At 44.3% G+C, this 17,086-nt stretch overlaps 1 protein-coding gene and 1 long non-coding RNA gene across 2 annotated transcripts in view; one reads left to right on the top strand and one right to left on the bottom strand.

Moving 5' to 3' along the window:
* The window catches only part of LOC143276342 (uncharacterized), a 102,729-nt gene extending 86,541 nt beyond the window's left edge, over nt 1-16,188 (top strand). Inside the window, exon 4 of the long non-coding RNA XR_013053570.1 lies at nt 16,116-16,188. This is a non-coding gene — a long non-coding RNA (uncharacterized LOC143276342). The remainder of the gene's footprint in view (nt 1-16,115) is intronic.
* The window catches only part of LOC143276326 (terepressin/terephysin-like), an 88,278-nt gene that overhangs the window by 64,219 nt on the left and 6,973 nt on the right, over nt 1-17,086 (bottom strand). The gene's annotated exons all lie outside the window — the stretch shown is intronic.

The following is a 17,086-nucleotide window of genomic DNA, read 5'->3' as shown; positions in this document are numbered from 1 at the left end:
CTCTGCCAAGGAAAAACAAATGCAGGAAAATTGTGCTGAAAGTAGAAAACATGCCGATAGTTTATCGACGGGTGTTGAACTGAGATAGTTCGAAAAACCGCCCAGGAGTTGCTGCAAAGAGGCTGCGCACGCGAAAGTTATCAGGTCTTCCCATGTTTATGTCGTTCAGCTTTGGCTTGTCAAATTAATTTAATTTATAATCATATTATTCTAGTGACGATTCTGTTCGCGTTCTGACAACTTACACAGTGATACTTACTTATACTTACTTACCAGTATACTTAGATGCTTCCGCGTCGTTGTACGCGTGAGGCAGTCAACGGACTTTCTCTGCAGTCTTCAACCAGTTTGCTGGTATCACTCTATCCGTCTGTCGACAGGTCTTGGGTCTCTCCACTGCTTGGCGCCATTTCATCTTCCTGATCACCGTGACATGTACACATAGTGTGCTCTTCGCTGTCATCAAGATGTGATTGAAGGCAGGGTGAATGTTAAGAGAGTAAATATCGCTATTTCAAAGCGCGAGGATCGCACGCCGCTTTCGTCACATGACTTCTCGGTATCAACGTGACTGATATATGACGTATCCAGGCTGTGACGACACAGCTCTCTGGTTCATGAATGCAAAAGATGACAAGAACAACTCGACAAATGAAATCAAAATCACAGCAAAGAGAAGAATAACAAAACGACAAGCAATGGTTTATCACCACAGACTTCACGATGCGAAACGACCAGCGTGGAATCTTTGTTCTCTCAATTCTTTCCATTGTGCGTTCTCTCAATTCTTTCCATTGTGCCCAGAAAGACGTGCGGGAAAACCAGACATGCATGAGCTGGACTGACTCTCTCTCTCTCTCCCTCTCTCTCCACCCCCCTCTGTCTGTCAATTATGTATGCTTTGTAAACAAATCCAAACTGACTGCCATTTCCATCTGTTTTTCTTTCTTGCACGCGCTATTCGCAGCAGGTGCCCTGTGAGGCATTTCCCCGTTGCCTGAGTGCTTGTGACTTTTCCAGCTGGGGGCAACAAAATGAGTCTGTCCACTCTCTTTGTCTGTCTTTCACTCTCACGCACACATGCGCGCTTATGCGTACACGCATGCGCACACACGCACACACACCAGCAGTTGCGCGCGCGCGCACACACACACACACACATACATACACACATATACATATACACACACGCGCACGCGATCATACATATACGCGCTCGCTCGCCCAGTGTATTTCAACCTAAGATCATTGAGTCAGGACCATCTCTCGTGACAGTCAGAACCTGTACAGGGATGTGTGGGTGGGCGCGCCTCCACAGGCTGCGTGTAACCGACACCAATCCCCCCAAAATCCCTTCGCCTCAAAGTTAGCCTGTTGGGGATTTGAGGGATTTCCTCCACGTCTTGAGCGACATTGATGTTTTCGGCGAGAAGAAACGAAAGAAACGGAAAGCTTTAGTTGGCTATTTCAAAACACGGCAAATAACATAAGGTTGGTACTATCAAATTACGTTAGATTGTACAGATCTGAACCGGAAATGAAGGCAGTGCAAATTACCGTTGTCTGTTCAAACAAGGACTGCGTGCATTCCTTTTTTTCATTCGGATATCCCCCTCGACATAGCAACTGTCTGTGTTTGGTTCCTCAGGTCTGAAGCAGTCATAGAAAGGAAGGCACTATATATGTCAGTAGTGCTGTGTGTCGTTATCACTGCGTTCAATAGCACTATATGTTGATTGCGCTACTGTTTAACTCTCTCCATACGAACGGCGAAAGAGACGACGTTAACAGCGTTTCATCCCAATTACCGCCATCAAAATATTGCAAGCGAAAGGCTCTTATACTGAATAGGTGAATGTTGACAAAGAATACCACAATTCTGACGACGGAAGTTAAAGGTTGGGTCATTCAGACACCCACTGGACATCCGAGGGATCTGTGTAGAGGAGAAGAGAGGACTGGCCGTACTGAGTGAGTTAAAGTTGTATCGTCACAGTAGCGCTACAGTTTCAGTTTGTCTCAAGATGTGGAAACTTGCGGAGTGAGCCATTTACGCTACACCACATCTGCCACTGGAGGGAAAAAACAGATGCCTGACATTCGCTTAACTCCAGCGCGCTGATCAGGCCTTGAGTGTCAGTAGCGCTACGTGAAGATAGCAGTTTATTCTTTTCCTCTTCTTCTTTTTCGTCGTCTTCGTCTTCGTCTTCTTCTTTTCCAAACTACTGTTCTTTATCGACACGTCTCAATGACTTACCGTTTCAGTATCGCTGAGTGTCGAAAGAACAATGGCTCGTAGAGCTGCTGAACGTAGTGATAGTGTTACGTAGTGCTGTTGACACGTATCACTATTGAACGCAGATATAATGGTAGGTACACGTCGCGCTATTGACGCGTAACTCTTACGACATGTACCTCTATTGACACGCGCCCGAAATAAAAGGAAGACAGCCCAAGTCACCGTCTTTTCAAACTTGGATAGCACAGTTAACTATTTTCCCTTCAGAATATCTCCCACGCATGCCAACCACCTAAGTAAATAAAACGTCACCAGTTTGTTGAACGGTATTCACTGAATTCCGTGGCGTCAGCGCAGCACACAAGTGTCTGACAGACATAGCTTACAGCCTCGTGGACAGGACTTTTTTCTAGGGCGCTCGTCTGCCTGTGTCAAATGTGTGGTTGTGCCTGTCGCGGGGAGGCGGGCGTGGGGGGCGAGTGGGGGGAAGAGAGAGAGAGAGAGAGAGAGAGAGAGAGAGAGAGAGAGAGAGAGAGAGATTAACAAAGCAATTAATTAATTAATCAATTGATTTTTAATGTGAGTGGCTGTGCATGGCTCACACGAACATCGGAGGCATAGAGGAAAGGTGTGCACACAATCAGCGAGGAGTAAATTCTGAATTAAAGCAGACGAAGGAAAACTGACTGGTTCATGTTTCCAATGCTCGTAATTGTTTCACTTTCTTCCACTATGCCTTTCACTTTGTCTGCAAATTCTTAGAATACAATATCAAAAAGATTTTTTATTTATTTATTTATTTTTTATAGTGAAGGTAGAACCCACATATTTGAGTTTTAAACAATCGTCAAGAAGTGAACGATCAGACCACCGGTCATTGCAGATGAAACAGTTGTGATGTCATCTGGCGCCAGCCAGGCCGCATCAGTGCGTGCAAACAAAATATCGTCAACCGGCGACTTAGCGAAAGGAGCCGTTACTAAAACAACCCTGACGTCGTCAAACACAATGTCCGATCCGCCCTGACCAAGGAAATGGACCGAGTCAACGCCACAGGCTGTGTGACAGGAAGTGACGTGACAAGGCTGAAGGGTCACGTGACACGAGGTCGTGCAGTGTGGGTGGTTGTCCCTGCCTAGATGCTCTCCAAACTGTGTGATGGAAATCAGCGAGGATCGTGAGGTATCGGAGGAAAACAGTGAAAAAAGTGAAGGTCTCAAGGGAATGACTGAAGTTTGGGGAAGGGGAAGGAGAGGTGTGGGACAGGACTAAGGATGATGGATGGAATGTTAATTTTCCCATTCTAGCCACCCCATCCACCCATACATTATCCTGTCCCCATTCACCAAAGCAAAGAAGAAAAAAAAGGAGATGACAATTGTACACGATGCTCCCTCTGTTGTGAAAGAATGACTGAAATAGTTTTTAAATTTCAGGACATACGTTTAGTTGAAAAATGCACAATGCCACTGATGAGCGGAGCAGGCGAAGAAAAAAAAACCAAATCTTCCAAGCTTCTCACTGCGATACATAAGGACAGTCCTGTAACAACCCTTGTCGTTCCCGTTCCCTTCCCCCCACCCCCATGTACCCTACCCCACCCCCTTTACACAGAGGAAGAGAGAAAATGCTAAAGGTATTCGACACTTTGCTTGCATCCATTATTTTCTTTTTGTGAAATAGTAAATCGGAACAAAGTAATGGGATTCTTCTCAAAACTTACCTGCAACCACTTCCCTGACAGTCAGTGTGTAATTGTTATACTTCTTTGAAACCAATAAGATAAAGAAACCACGATTCCATGTCTGTATTCTTGAACAATCAGAAAAAACGCCCATTCCGTAGATTTGTGACTGAATGGTAACAAAGGATTCCATCATTAACAGACATGTTTCGTTTGATGAAAATGCAAAAAATACAACAAATGCAATTCAGAAACAAATTAAATTTCAAACTTCCGTGCAATAGAGACTGTCTCGGGAACTGTTAGTGAAAAAACAACAACACATAAACTGAAGATATCCCCCCCGGGAGCACGTTCGAACTGACACCGTTTGGTATCTGATGTTAACTTGAAATGAACGAGACAGTTGACTGGACTGAACATGGTCATACTGTACTGTGCGGACAGTTCTTACTCAGAGGATCAAAACTATGCATAATTTTCCTTCTAAGGTCAATGGTGGGCTTTTTTGAATCGCAAAGTTCGTGACCCATTTAGGGTAAATACTAAACAAAGTAGGCTGCTTGTTGTTGGACGAGAAGTTGCCAGAAGAGTGATGGGATTTTTCTTCTTCCTTCAGTTGTACGCATTGAGGCAGGAGAGAGAGGGAGAGAAAGAGGGTTGTTTGGGTTCAGCCACTTGATCATTAAGAGTTTGATCCGGTTTTGGACCGATTGCTTTACCTGTGGGGAAAGTCACTAAACCACACGGTTTGATAACTGTCGGTGCAGGTCGCTTCCTGTTCACACCTCGGTACGTCCGCGAAGTGAGCTTGTCTCCTCTCCTCACTTTACTACATCGACGAAGATTCCAGTGGTAGGTCGCAATGGTATTAATCGTGATTCCGCGGCGTTCGCCCTTTGAAAACGCCCCAGCGCGCGGGGTGAACGAGCAGTCATGTGCCCCTTTGTTTTCCCGCCCTGTGGGGGAGACTTTGTGTCAACAAAGGGAACAAAGAGAGACTTCCGCGTTGCCTTCTGCCTGTCTCTGCACTGTATTGTGAAAACTAATGAGCACAAACATCCATCTTTTGTTTCTTCCCTTTTGTATCACCCACCGTTCTTCTTCTCTGTCTTTTCCAAATCACCCGAGTCCAGGGGATCAAATTAAGCTGATGATTATTTGAAATATTAGTGAATCGTTGGAAACAAACTCTCTCTCTCTCTCTCTCTCTCTCTCTCTCTCTCGACCTTTTGATTTGTCAAACCAAATCAGTTTATCTTCAATTCGTCAAAGTGGAGGAGAGGGCGAACTGAGGGACTAAAGGTAACCAGGTCCAGCTTGTTCAGTTTAACAATCAGTTGGCTGGCTTCATGCGCGCGCGCGCGCGCGCACACACACACACACACACACACAAACGCGCGCGCGCGCGCGCACGCACGCACGTTTATCAACGTGTTAGCAAAGATTATGGATGACATGAAAGCGTATTACATCAGCAGTTCTACGACTGGAGACCGATACAACGAATGCAACACGCTCAACTGCGTAAAACACGTGAGTGTCAGTTGCATCATCCATCATCTCCACCCCACGCCACTGTACAGATTCATCACACTCAACTCAGTTTCCTAACGAGTTAACAGACTTGTTTCTCTTTTTATTATTATCAACACTAATACTACATCTATAGCACCTATCTCTGGTCAGAGACCAGACTCTGAGCGCTCTGCAAACACGGAGTCATTTGCACTACAGGCTGCTTTATCGGGTACACCCGACACGCACACACACGTACGTTTCCACTTTGTACCTGAATCCCTCACACTCGTCGATTACTTGACAGCGAGTTGATCGGTCATCAGTCAAGAAGATGGAACGACCAGGGTCGTTCAAGTCAGGAACTAAACGGTTTTGATTGAGTCACCTCGACGCTGTAGTATCAATGCGTGCAGGCAAAATATCGTCAACCGGCGACTTAGCGAAAGGAGCCGTTACTAAAACAACCCCGACGTGGTCAAACACAATGTCCGGTCAATCCTGAGTCAACGCCACTGGTTGTGTGACAGGAAGTGACGTCACATGGTTGAAGGGTCACGTGACACGAGGTCGTGCAGTGTGGGTGGTCGTCTCTGCGTGAGTGCTCTCCATGCTGCGTGTTTCTAATCAGTAAGGGCAGAAGTAGCAGAGGACAGGCGTTTACACAGACAAGCGAAGGCAGAAAGAGAATCGATTCAAAAGTACGTCCCAGACTTAAGGGGGGGTAAGATGCTAGTGGATGTTCCTCGCATTCCTCGAATTCCATGCCGCACCTACCTGGTGTGTCTGTCCCCACCCTGACCACATTCACCTTCTAAAGCTCAGTGCAGAAAAAAACATCACGCAGTGAATGTAATGAAAGAAAAGCAAAACTTGGCAATCAGAAGCTTTCCATACTGGTTAATTTTTGTCATTGAAAAGGACACTCATGTAAAGCACCGTATCACCTCGTCCCCCTTTCGGCATACGGAACATATACAAAGAGCTAGACACTTTCGATTTTTTTGTCCCCGTTGAAGAATTTTAAAAAATATCTTAGTTTGGAAGACGTTGTCACGTGCCTCGCTGTTCACCATCCCGAAGGGGCAGACTTGGTGTCAACATAGGGAACAAAGACCACTGTATTGTGAAAATCATCCGAACAAACAGTCTTGTCTTTTTTTCTTTTCTTTTTCCTCATAAATATCAGTTTTCATCTTCTCAGTTTTTCCAACGATACATGAGCCGGGGGATTAAGTTAACACATAAATGTCAGTGAATCTCTCTCTCTCTCTCTCTCTCTCTCTCTGTGTGTGTGTGTGTGTGTGTGTGTGTGTGTGTGTGTGTGTGTGTGTGTGTGTGTGTCGGTCTCTCAGTCTTGGCTATCCACAAAATGTCAGTGAATTTCATAGATATTGTACTTAGTTATGTGCCCTCTGCTGATGTGCTTGGCGTCCTGTTTCACATACATTCTTTATACAGTGACGGCACACCTGTATGTGTGTATAATGATCATGTGAAAAGGAGTGTCAATGTGAAAATGTGTATGTTCAGGGCTGGAGGTTGGAAACCAAGGAGAGAGACCGGGTTGGATACGAGATGAGTGCATAGTTGATATTAGTATTCACCATCCATGTATATCTCGTCGCATTTCATCAGAAATGTGTTTTGTTTGCATCTGGTATGATGGGAGCTGTTGGCCTAAATCATTAAAAATATTCAGTGTTCAGTGCTCTCTGTGTGTGTGTGTGTCTCTCTCCATTTCCTTCACGTGTATACGCCATTCTAAACAGTATGCTTACGTGTGTGTGAGTGCACATCTGTTCATATATTCCTTCCCACGATTAGTTATGAATATGGTGCTTTGGTATATAGTTTTTGTTCTTTTCCTTTTTGTGATTTTGTTTCTCAAATGATTCCATAGTTGTTGTTTTTTTCGTTTTTTTTTCTTTTCTTTTTTCTCTCCATTCTTTCCTTTCGAGGGCCCGATGAATAAAAGAGCTTTGCCTGCTTATTCTATTACCCTCAGAAATAAAATCTATTCATTTATTCTCTCTCTCTCTCTCTCTCTCTCTATATATATATATATATATATATATATATATATATGTCTTTCTTTTTTCCCCCAAGGACAAATCAGTTTTATCTGCTATCACTCTTTGTGTAAGACGAAATATCGATGATGAATTACAATAACAGGAACAGATCATTTCGTCACCAGTCAGTCAAAGGGGCCATTATTTTTCTCGCACTTCAGTTTGTCGAGAGAAAAAACGAAAAGGAACAAAAAAGGGGGTGGAGGTATGGGTGGGGGGGGTGGGGGTGACTTGACCCCTTGACTGCTGCTGAATGACTGTGCTGGTCAGGGAAAGGCTGTCTTCGAAGACAGGCTGTGCTTACAGGTCAGGGAGCCGGTCATCACTGTTTGGATTTCTTCCGCTTGGGATTGCATTTCTTTGGGGCAGAATTCATGTCACGATGATCTCTCTTCACCAAGGCTTGGCAGCCAAGGGGTTAACACACGAGTTTCGGTTTCTCATGGATGCGTCACTGCGTTCGGACAAATCCATAAACGCTACACCACATCTGCTCGGCAGATGCCTGACCAGCAGCATAACTCGACGCGCTTTGTCAGGCCTTGAGTTTGTGCATACATGCATTGTGTGCCTATCCGAGTGGATTTCTTTCACAGAACTTTGCCAGGGGACAATGCTCTCGTTGGCCTGGGTTCTTTTTCAGTGCGCCAAGTGCGTGCTGCCACACGGGACCTCGGTTTGAATGACTAGACGCTCAGTTTGATTTTCCAGTCAAACATGGGAGGAAAGGCGTGAGCGGGAATGGAACCCAGACCCTCACGAACACTGTGCTGTCAGATAAGCGTTTTAATCATTCTGCAACCTTCCTTCCACGAGACGAGTGCCGTACATGGTACAGGTAAACCGGTGGTTCTATTTCCAGGCAGAGTTCACGGTTCTATTTACAGGCCGAGTCGGAGGGGTGCAGAAGGAAATGAGTGGTGTCAGGACAGTGCTGGAGGAAATGACGGGGGACATTATTGATGTCACCACTTTGTGCACAGCTCTATAAATGTCCGTGTGGGCTTGTCGGCAGTTTTGTAGTGTGTGTGTGTGTGTGTGTGTGTGAGAAAGAGAGAGGGAGAGAGAGAGAGAGAGAGAGAGAGAGACCGGTGGGAGGGTTCTTTCACCAGATACAGCAGTTCAGACTCCAGGTATCGGCCAAATGTCTTTCATCCATCAATGGCTGACATGTGGGGAAGAGTCAGAACGGGAAGTGAGGGATTAGGGAACAAAGGGACATGGTTGTGGAAGGTGGATGGGAATCTACACATTTTGTTCAATAAACGTTAAATCTTAATCAGATAATCCCCAAGCAGGTTGATAGAGGGCTCACAAAACGTGTATTTTCTCCCTTTCTCGGTAACTCAGAACTGACAAAAAATGCAACTGGTTCTTCGAGGAAAACTTTATAACTCACTCGAAAATTCGTAACGAAATATCGCATTTGTCAGATTGATGTGACGCAGCACAAGTTTCACATTAGTTAATATTTTACACGTGCTGCACGCACACTGAAACATGAACTGTTTACGGGAGACACACATTCGCTCTCTCTCTCTCTCTCTCTCTCTCTCACCGTCACACACACACACACACACACACACACACACACACACACACACACACCTTGGCGTGTATGTGTTTTTTTGGGGGGAGGGAGCATGTGAGTTAAGAAGAAAATCAAGGAAAAAATGCAGACCTTCATGTTTTTGTTCTTTATTTGTTGTTTTGTTCACTTGTGGGGGGGGGTTATATACGTTTATTTTTATTTTTATTATTTTTTTTAAACAATGGAACAGTAAGAAACAAACTGAGAAGTAGACGAGAAACGGTGAATAATTCATCATCCGTGCTGAGCGGAGGTCGGGTTCAAACGTCCAACAGGTGAGTGGCGTGTCTGAGGGCCAGGTGAAAGTAAACCCTGAACACACTCCATGGCTGGTCAAACAACGCTGTGTGTGGACAGAGACCGCCTGCTTAAACGTGCAACCACAGTCTGTGCTGATGTGAACACACTCTGTGTCTCTCTGTGTCTGTCTGTCGCTCTCTCGCTCTCTCTTCTACCTGTCTCAGTACTGTCTCTCTCTCTTTGTCTGAGTTTCTCTCTGTATATCTCTGTATCCTGCAGATTTCTGTCTCCCTCCCTTTCACTCTCTCCCTCTATCATCATATTTTTCTCTCCCTCCCTGTCACTCTCTCTCCCTCCCCTCCCTGTCGCTCTCTCCCTCCCCTCCCTGTCGCTCTCTCTCTCCCTCCCTGTCACTCTCTCTCTCCCTCCTTGTCGCTCTCTCCTCCCTCCCTGTCGCTCTCTCTCTCTCTCCCTCCCTCCCTGTCGCTCTCTCTCTCCCTCCCTCCCTGTCGCTCTCTCTCTCCCTCCCTGTCGCTGTCTCTCTCTCCCTCCCTGTCGCTCTCTCCCTCCCTCCCTCCCTGTCGCCCTCTCTCTCCCTCCCTGTCGCTGTCTCTCTCTCCCTCCCTGTCGCTCTCTCTCTCCCTCCCTGTCGCTCTCTCTCTCCCATCCCCTTCTCTCACGTTCGTGCGCGCAGGGGGTTAGGGGAGTGGTTACCGGCGTTAATGCGGAAGCGATGGTTCGTGATGGATGTATGCGTTATTTGCTGCTGCTGTTTGCCGAGGGTTTTAGACGGGCGGACGGCCGGTTCCTGAGCTGTAATTGGGGACTGACAGCTCGCGGACAGCTCGCAGACAGCTCACAGCAACCGACGATGGTTGAGGTGACGTGGACGCTGTGTGACGCGGCCACTGATGAATCAAACAAACACCGACAAGAAAGGGACCCATTCGTTCGTTCTCCGTAGTCAGTCAGTCAGTCCCATCCGCCACACAACGGGGAACTGCGCCAAATTGTGTGTGTGCGCGTACACACACGCACGTACGCACGCACACATGCGCGAACGCACATACATGTTCTCTCTCTGTCTCTCTCTCTCTGTCTCTCTCTCTTTTTCTCTTGTAAATTTGCCCAAGCCATCAGATATACACTCATGCACGTACACACGCATACGAACACACACACACGCATACGAACACACACACACACACACGCGCGCGCGCGCGCGCACCCCCCCCCCCCCCTCCACACACACACACACACACACAGTCTCTCTTTTTCTCTCTCTCTGGCAAACATGTCCAAAACGCGTTACATTGCGGTATAACAGAGACGCCCACCCCTGATAATAGGGCCTGAGATCGAGGCCTCACCGTCCCAGGGAGGAGGGGGGGGGATCCATCTGACATCACCAGTAATAACACAGTATTATATTATATATATTATATATTTAATACTGTTATTTATATGTACATTGTTGTAGGTTAATACTTGTTGATATGCATATACATATTCTCCTTCCCATGACAACTCATTCAATACACACCACAACCTCTTTAGACTTTTTCTTATAATATACTTTTCCTCTGATACATAACATGAACTTTTTTTCTTTTTTTTTAACACTAATATTCACATGCATTCCCTTTCCTTTATACACTACTTGACTCCTTTCCGTCTAAAAACACTTATAGTGAACAGACGTTAAACTGAAGAAAACATTGTTGGGGGACATACAGAACGTTAGTTTTTATTTTTCAGCTTGTGAAAGAAAAAAGATTTCTTCGACAAATATTGTTCCAATGTACCTTTTATTTACCCGTGTGCTAGCTGAATCGTTAGCATAAGCTGAATTGACTTCAAGTCGTGTACCTTGTGAGTGGAGAGTTACCACTCTTTTACTATTCAACAAACATTCACCAGGACTGATTAGTCCAAGGCATTAACCTTCTGCTCTTTCTTTTGTAACCTCATGGCGAAAAACAAACAAAACCAGCCATCAAGCGTACACAAAAAAAAAAAGAAAGAAAAAAGTTGTTACCACTAAATGCCTTTCTTTCAACGTTGAGTCTAATCTTTTCATTTGAGTTACTCCTAGTATGATAACCATCGGCTTACCGGTAGAAAACTATATTCAGGACAAAATTAAAGTCTGTATTCAAAGCACAAGAAAGTTTGCATGCAAAATTTCCAATGCAAAATGCATGTCACGGATAAAAACAGTGTAAGTTCACTGTAAGTTCAATACTTGTAGAATGTACATGAATGTGAACGTCACACACAAAGACAGGCATTCAAACTCTGTCTCTCTTTCACCCCCCCCCCCCCCCCCCCCACACACACACACGCACATGTGCACAGGTTTTATGTTTGACTCCCCATGATTCGAACTGAAAACCTTTTCAGTGTGAGCTCAACTCTTTTAACCACTAAGGGAAGAAGAAAACAGAGACACCTTTCACATCAGGGCACAATGTTCGTACGATGAACCATGCAGCGTGAATGGTACACACAGTTTAACGCTGCAAGCAGACGAGTGGAAGATGGGGCGGCGGGTTGGGGCGTGGGGGTGGGGGCGTGAAGGTAGGTGACAGTACTGGTGGCAGGGCGTGGGTGTGAGGAGGAGGGGGAGACGCAGAGAGAAAAAGAAATGATTGGCCGGAAGTGGTATGGGAGGGTGGGTTGGAACAGAAAGAACGCCATCGCAATGTGTGTTATGGGGGTCGTATGGTTCACGTGACATTTCGTGCTTCTCTGGTCTGGAAAAACAACAACAACAACAACAACAAACCCAAAGCAACTCATCCACGTCATGGAAAGTGCCATAGGTGTCCAGATGAAGGTCACTGTGTTCTGTTGTGTGGCTGGGCTTTCAGTTTTTGTAGCTCGTGTGAGTAATCCCGAAAGAGTGCGTAAGAAGTGTGTGTGTGTGTGTGTTTGCGAGAGATGAGTCGGAATGGTTTATTCACATTTAGGCTTCAGCCCAGAGAGAGAGAGAGAGAGAATCCTTCCCCCATTCTGTCTCCACCCCCACCCCTTTATGTGTGTGATCCATTTTAAGAATTTCTCACTTTAGATGACGAAGCCTGAAAATGTTTCCCGAACTCAATCTTAATTTTTCAAAGTACTGAATTGTATAAAACAAATTTGCAGATTGTCCTTTCCCCCCATTTAATCAATGAATACTTTTTCCCCCAATAGCGTTTTCCTTTTTGTCCTCTGCCTTATGATGAAGTTAGCCCAGGTCGTGAGTTTAGGCGATAGGTAGGTACGTTTTACATTAACGACCTCTTGTCTTGGCCCGTCAGGTCAACTTGTTCAGGTCTTGGTTCGGTGAAGGTGAAGGTCGCATTGTTGGAGGGGATGAGTCCCGCACGGGTGTATTTCATTGGTTCCGCTTTTTACTCAACAAAGGACCGCACTGCAGACATCCTTAATGGTGCTTCCGATCTTTCGTTTGCTTGTGTGTGGTGTTCTTTTGTTTTCGCTGTTCTCGTCCTTGTTATTTGGTCGTTTGTTGTCTTTTTTTTTTAATTATTTTTTAAAATTGTTATTAATTTTGTTTGTTCATTTGTTGTTTTGTTTGTGTTCTTCCCTTCTTCTTTTTGTAAAATTAACCACAGTGTCGAAAAGGAAAAAAGGCAAAGATTCTGCTGACTGTGCTGATGATGGTCATAATGATAATCATGAATTATAAACACTTGCCCTATATCCTCTAACACGATCAGAATGATACTGTTGATCCCCCCCCCCACTCTCTCTCTCTCTCTCTCTCTTTTTTCTTTTCTTTTTCCAGCAACCACTGGTGAAGGGGTTTCAATAAAATATGAGTGGCCTGCGGTGACAGCAAAAACCGAAATGCTGCCAATTAAGCAAAGACAAAATCAATACAAGGAAGTCTGGCTTGTAAGTGGAGAATTTCTCCAATCTAATTTTTTTAAATCGTTTTTCATTAATTGTTTTTGATCCGTTTGTTTATTTACTCCTCTCTTTTTACCCCTTTTAAGATTTTGATTAATCCTCTGCTGCTGCTTGCACTCGTACAATCCAGTCGACGAGCAACATACTAGGCGAAGGCAACATTTTGTCTGTTCTGTAAATTGATCAAGTGGAAAACAATGGATAGATAAACACATGGAATTGATAAATAAGTGAGTTATTAAGTTTTTAATAGTGGAAACACACACACACAACAACACAACACAACACAACACAACACACAGTAATTTGATTTTGGAAACATGGTTAAACTGGGCTTTCAATTGCAAAATTTGTTAGATTACCGAAACTATAGCAAATAATAGAAAAATAAAAATGAAAAGCATTACTTTTCAAACGCATCACCTGTCTGTTGTTGACGTGTGTGTGTGTGTGTGTGTGTATCTTTTGAAAATTCTCTGCTCGTTTTGAACAATTTGCTGGCGTCCAGAGAAAGAATGGCATGCACGCACGCGCTCGCTGCTTGGGACCGGGACCGTGCACCAATGTTTATTGACTTACGTGTGTCTGTTTGCACGCTGTGAGTCTTGTAAAATGACACGACGTTTCGGTTGCGCGCGCGTGTGTGTGTGTGTGTGTGTGTCCCTGGTAAACTTTAACATATTCGTTTTTATTGAAATGCGGTCTCTTAACACAATTTTGGCTTAAAATATTAAACATATTTATTGACACACATTATAATCATAATTACAATATACTTCTTGGAAGGGCGCGTAAAGGTTTCAGATATTTTCACAGTTAGGTTAATGTTTCGTTTTTACTTCTTATTCACATAACGTAGCGTGACATGCTGAAACACTGATAAATAGTCGTTTTGTCATTTTCAGTTCAAATAGGAACCTTTTTTAAAATACTCGATATGTAAGTTACATTGAAGCACACATCTCTCTGTTGCATTGAAACTACGCTTTGAGACTTTCATCTCAATATGCTATGGGTAATAATTTTCCTAAACCGGATCTCGCTCATCTATAGCATTACATTTTAAGACATGACTATGAGCATTGAAACAGTTTTGTGCTTCACATTCAGTGTGAAGGTCTTACACTATGTGCATTCGCCCAAGTGGTCTTTTTCGGAAAATACGAGATCGTACACTATTTTGTGAACATTCAGTAGTAAGCACGTGCGATTGTTGATCCGCCGAACATGATTTGTAGAAATAAAACCGGACTTGTCTTGAGTAATTATACGGCGATTTTAAAAAATTTTTTTAATTACGATCTGTCTGACTCAGTAAGTCGTAAAGTAAACGGGGAAAGCTTCAAACTTTGACAGATCTATGTTTTGATCGTAAAATGATGAAACTAGTTGTTCTGTTTCCAATAAGCAACTTTCGTTCAACGATCACTCGTTTCCGATGGTGAGCTCTGGAGTTTTCTGTTTTGTTGTGTTAAGCAGAAATCACACGTGAGCCATGGAGGCCTCTTGTTCGCTTTTAGAAATTGAACAGTTGTTATTGTTGCACCGTTTTGGGCTTCTTCTTTTTTCTAAGGGGGAAGGGGTGCTGGGGCTGGGGGGTGGGGAGAGTCAGCTACTTTTCTGATTCACCGGTGACGATAATGACCATGATCATCATCATTACTATCACTATTGTTTTTGATAAAATCAGCATTATCATTAATTATGGGTATATTTTCACATGTTTCCTGCTCTGCTGTGTCTCCCCCGAACGGTTGTTATTGAGTAACAATTAAAAAAAAATGAATTAAAAACAACAACGAACGGATTATTGAGTATAATTTATTTTCTCATTGAATAATTACAGATAATACTTGTCACAAAGAGCTCGGGGAGGTTTCACAAAGCAGCCCCATCGTCAGCCGGATCCGTCAAGAGTTGCGGACCTATTGTGGAAGTTAAGTGCGCGTGCTGCGATTGGTTGTCAAGGTGACGATTGAGCCAATCATAAATGTTGCTTTTGTTCCGAGGTACTTGGACTGGCAGGCAACATGATAACGATGCTGGAAGAGGGAAAGACCTTTAGTTTCCTAAGTTTGAGAAAACAGAATAAAGCCCTGTCGTGGAGAGAGTCTTGTAGTGGAGAGAGAGAGAGAGAGAGAGGAGGAGGGAGGGACAGAGACAGACAGACAGAGAAATCTCGGAATTAAAACCTTTATATCTCAAAGATGAAATGTTTGGCAAGGCCTGTTCTTCCAGCCTGAGGGAGAGAGAGGTGGGTGAGAGTGGGGGGGGGGGGGGGGGGGGGGGAGAAAGAACTCACAACTCAATACTTTATTTCTCAAGGATTCAAATTTTATGAATTGCCTGTTCTTCCATCGGAGAGAGAGAGTGTGTGTGAGAGAGAGAGAGACAGAGACAGAGACAGAGAGAACAAGAACAAGAACAAAACTTTTAATCTCCAGGCCTCCGGCCCCTAGAAAGAGTTCAAAAGTACACAATATGGTGATCACTCAGCCACAACAAAATGTAAAATACTTACTAACTTAACCTGTAGAACAAAAGTGCTTCTCGTGCATAGTAAATTAATTCTAACTTTCATCATTGTTGTCACAGAATTCCTGTCGTATCTTCAGGGCATTAAATATATAAATGCATAGTTTACGAATACTGTAAACAGAACCATTCTTCATCAAGTGAACATACGATTGACCTTCAGAGTTCAGATGTTTTTGCCGCAGGTCATTGTAAAGAGAGAGAGAGAGAGAGAGAGAGCAATACTTTGACAAATACTACGTAGTCACTATACTATATATGTTTGATAAATACTACATAGTCAGTACTTTGAAGTGGTCTCCTTTTCTTCCCCAGGGGTCAGTGACCAACTGAGGAGCGTGCCGAACCCATTGTTTGCAGTGTCTCGACACCAATATGTAGAAAGACGTCTCAGGATAAAAAAAAAAAAAAAAGGAAAAGAAAAAAGAGTGTACAGAGTGTGTTCCTTTCATTACCCCAAGTTGTTGAGACTGTGCGCGTGGCGTATTACCATGCAGTGGTGGATTTGTTTATAAGAAAAGTTGCAAGTTCACAAAAATTGGGGGGGGGAAAAATTCAAATCTTCTATTTCCTGTGCTTTTTCTAAACAAACAAAGAATGTTCAAATGGGGCATCGGAAGCTAGATTTTTAATGTTTGCGCATTCACTCAAGTGTTCATAATAATTTAGCCCGTTCTGATTAAACGTGAAACATTTAATTCAGTAATCTCTGTCGGTCTGTTTGCCTCTCTGCCTGTCACACAGACAGACAGACACACACACACACACACACACACACACACACACACACACACACACACACACACAGAGAGAAACACACACACACACACACACACACACACACACACACACACACACACACACACACACACACAGAGGAAAAGAGAGAGGGGAAGGAAGGCAGCTCCTTGCAGCTTGAACTCAGCCTAAGCAGCACTTGACACGGAAACCTGACCAGAGTTGTTTTGTCACCGATAAGGCCAGGAAGAGGGAACAGTCATTGAGGAGACAGGTGGAATTTATCACTCAACAACCTTTTTCCGGACACTTGCAAACTGGGCCACTGGCACACTGACAGGATGCACAGTTTCCGTGGGAAAAATAAGTTCCGCGGCGCTAAACCTCCAGGACACAGTCATGCGAAAGGTTCACCTGCATACAAACTCTGTAATTCTCCCCCTCCCCCCGGCCCCCCACTTGTTCTTCAGAACTATTGTTTTCCCGATAACCTTAACTCAGTAGGGTACAGAGACAGACAGACACAGACATATCAAAACGGGGGAAGG

The sequence above is a fragment of the Babylonia areolata genome, chromosome 2, assembly GCF_041734735.1.
Source record: "Babylonia areolata isolate BAREFJ2019XMU chromosome 2, ASM4173473v1, whole genome shotgun sequence".
NCBI lineage: Eukaryota > Metazoa > Mollusca > Gastropoda > Neogastropoda > Buccinidae > Babylonia > Babylonia areolata.
This window is presented reverse-complemented; position numbering and strand designations above follow the sequence as displayed.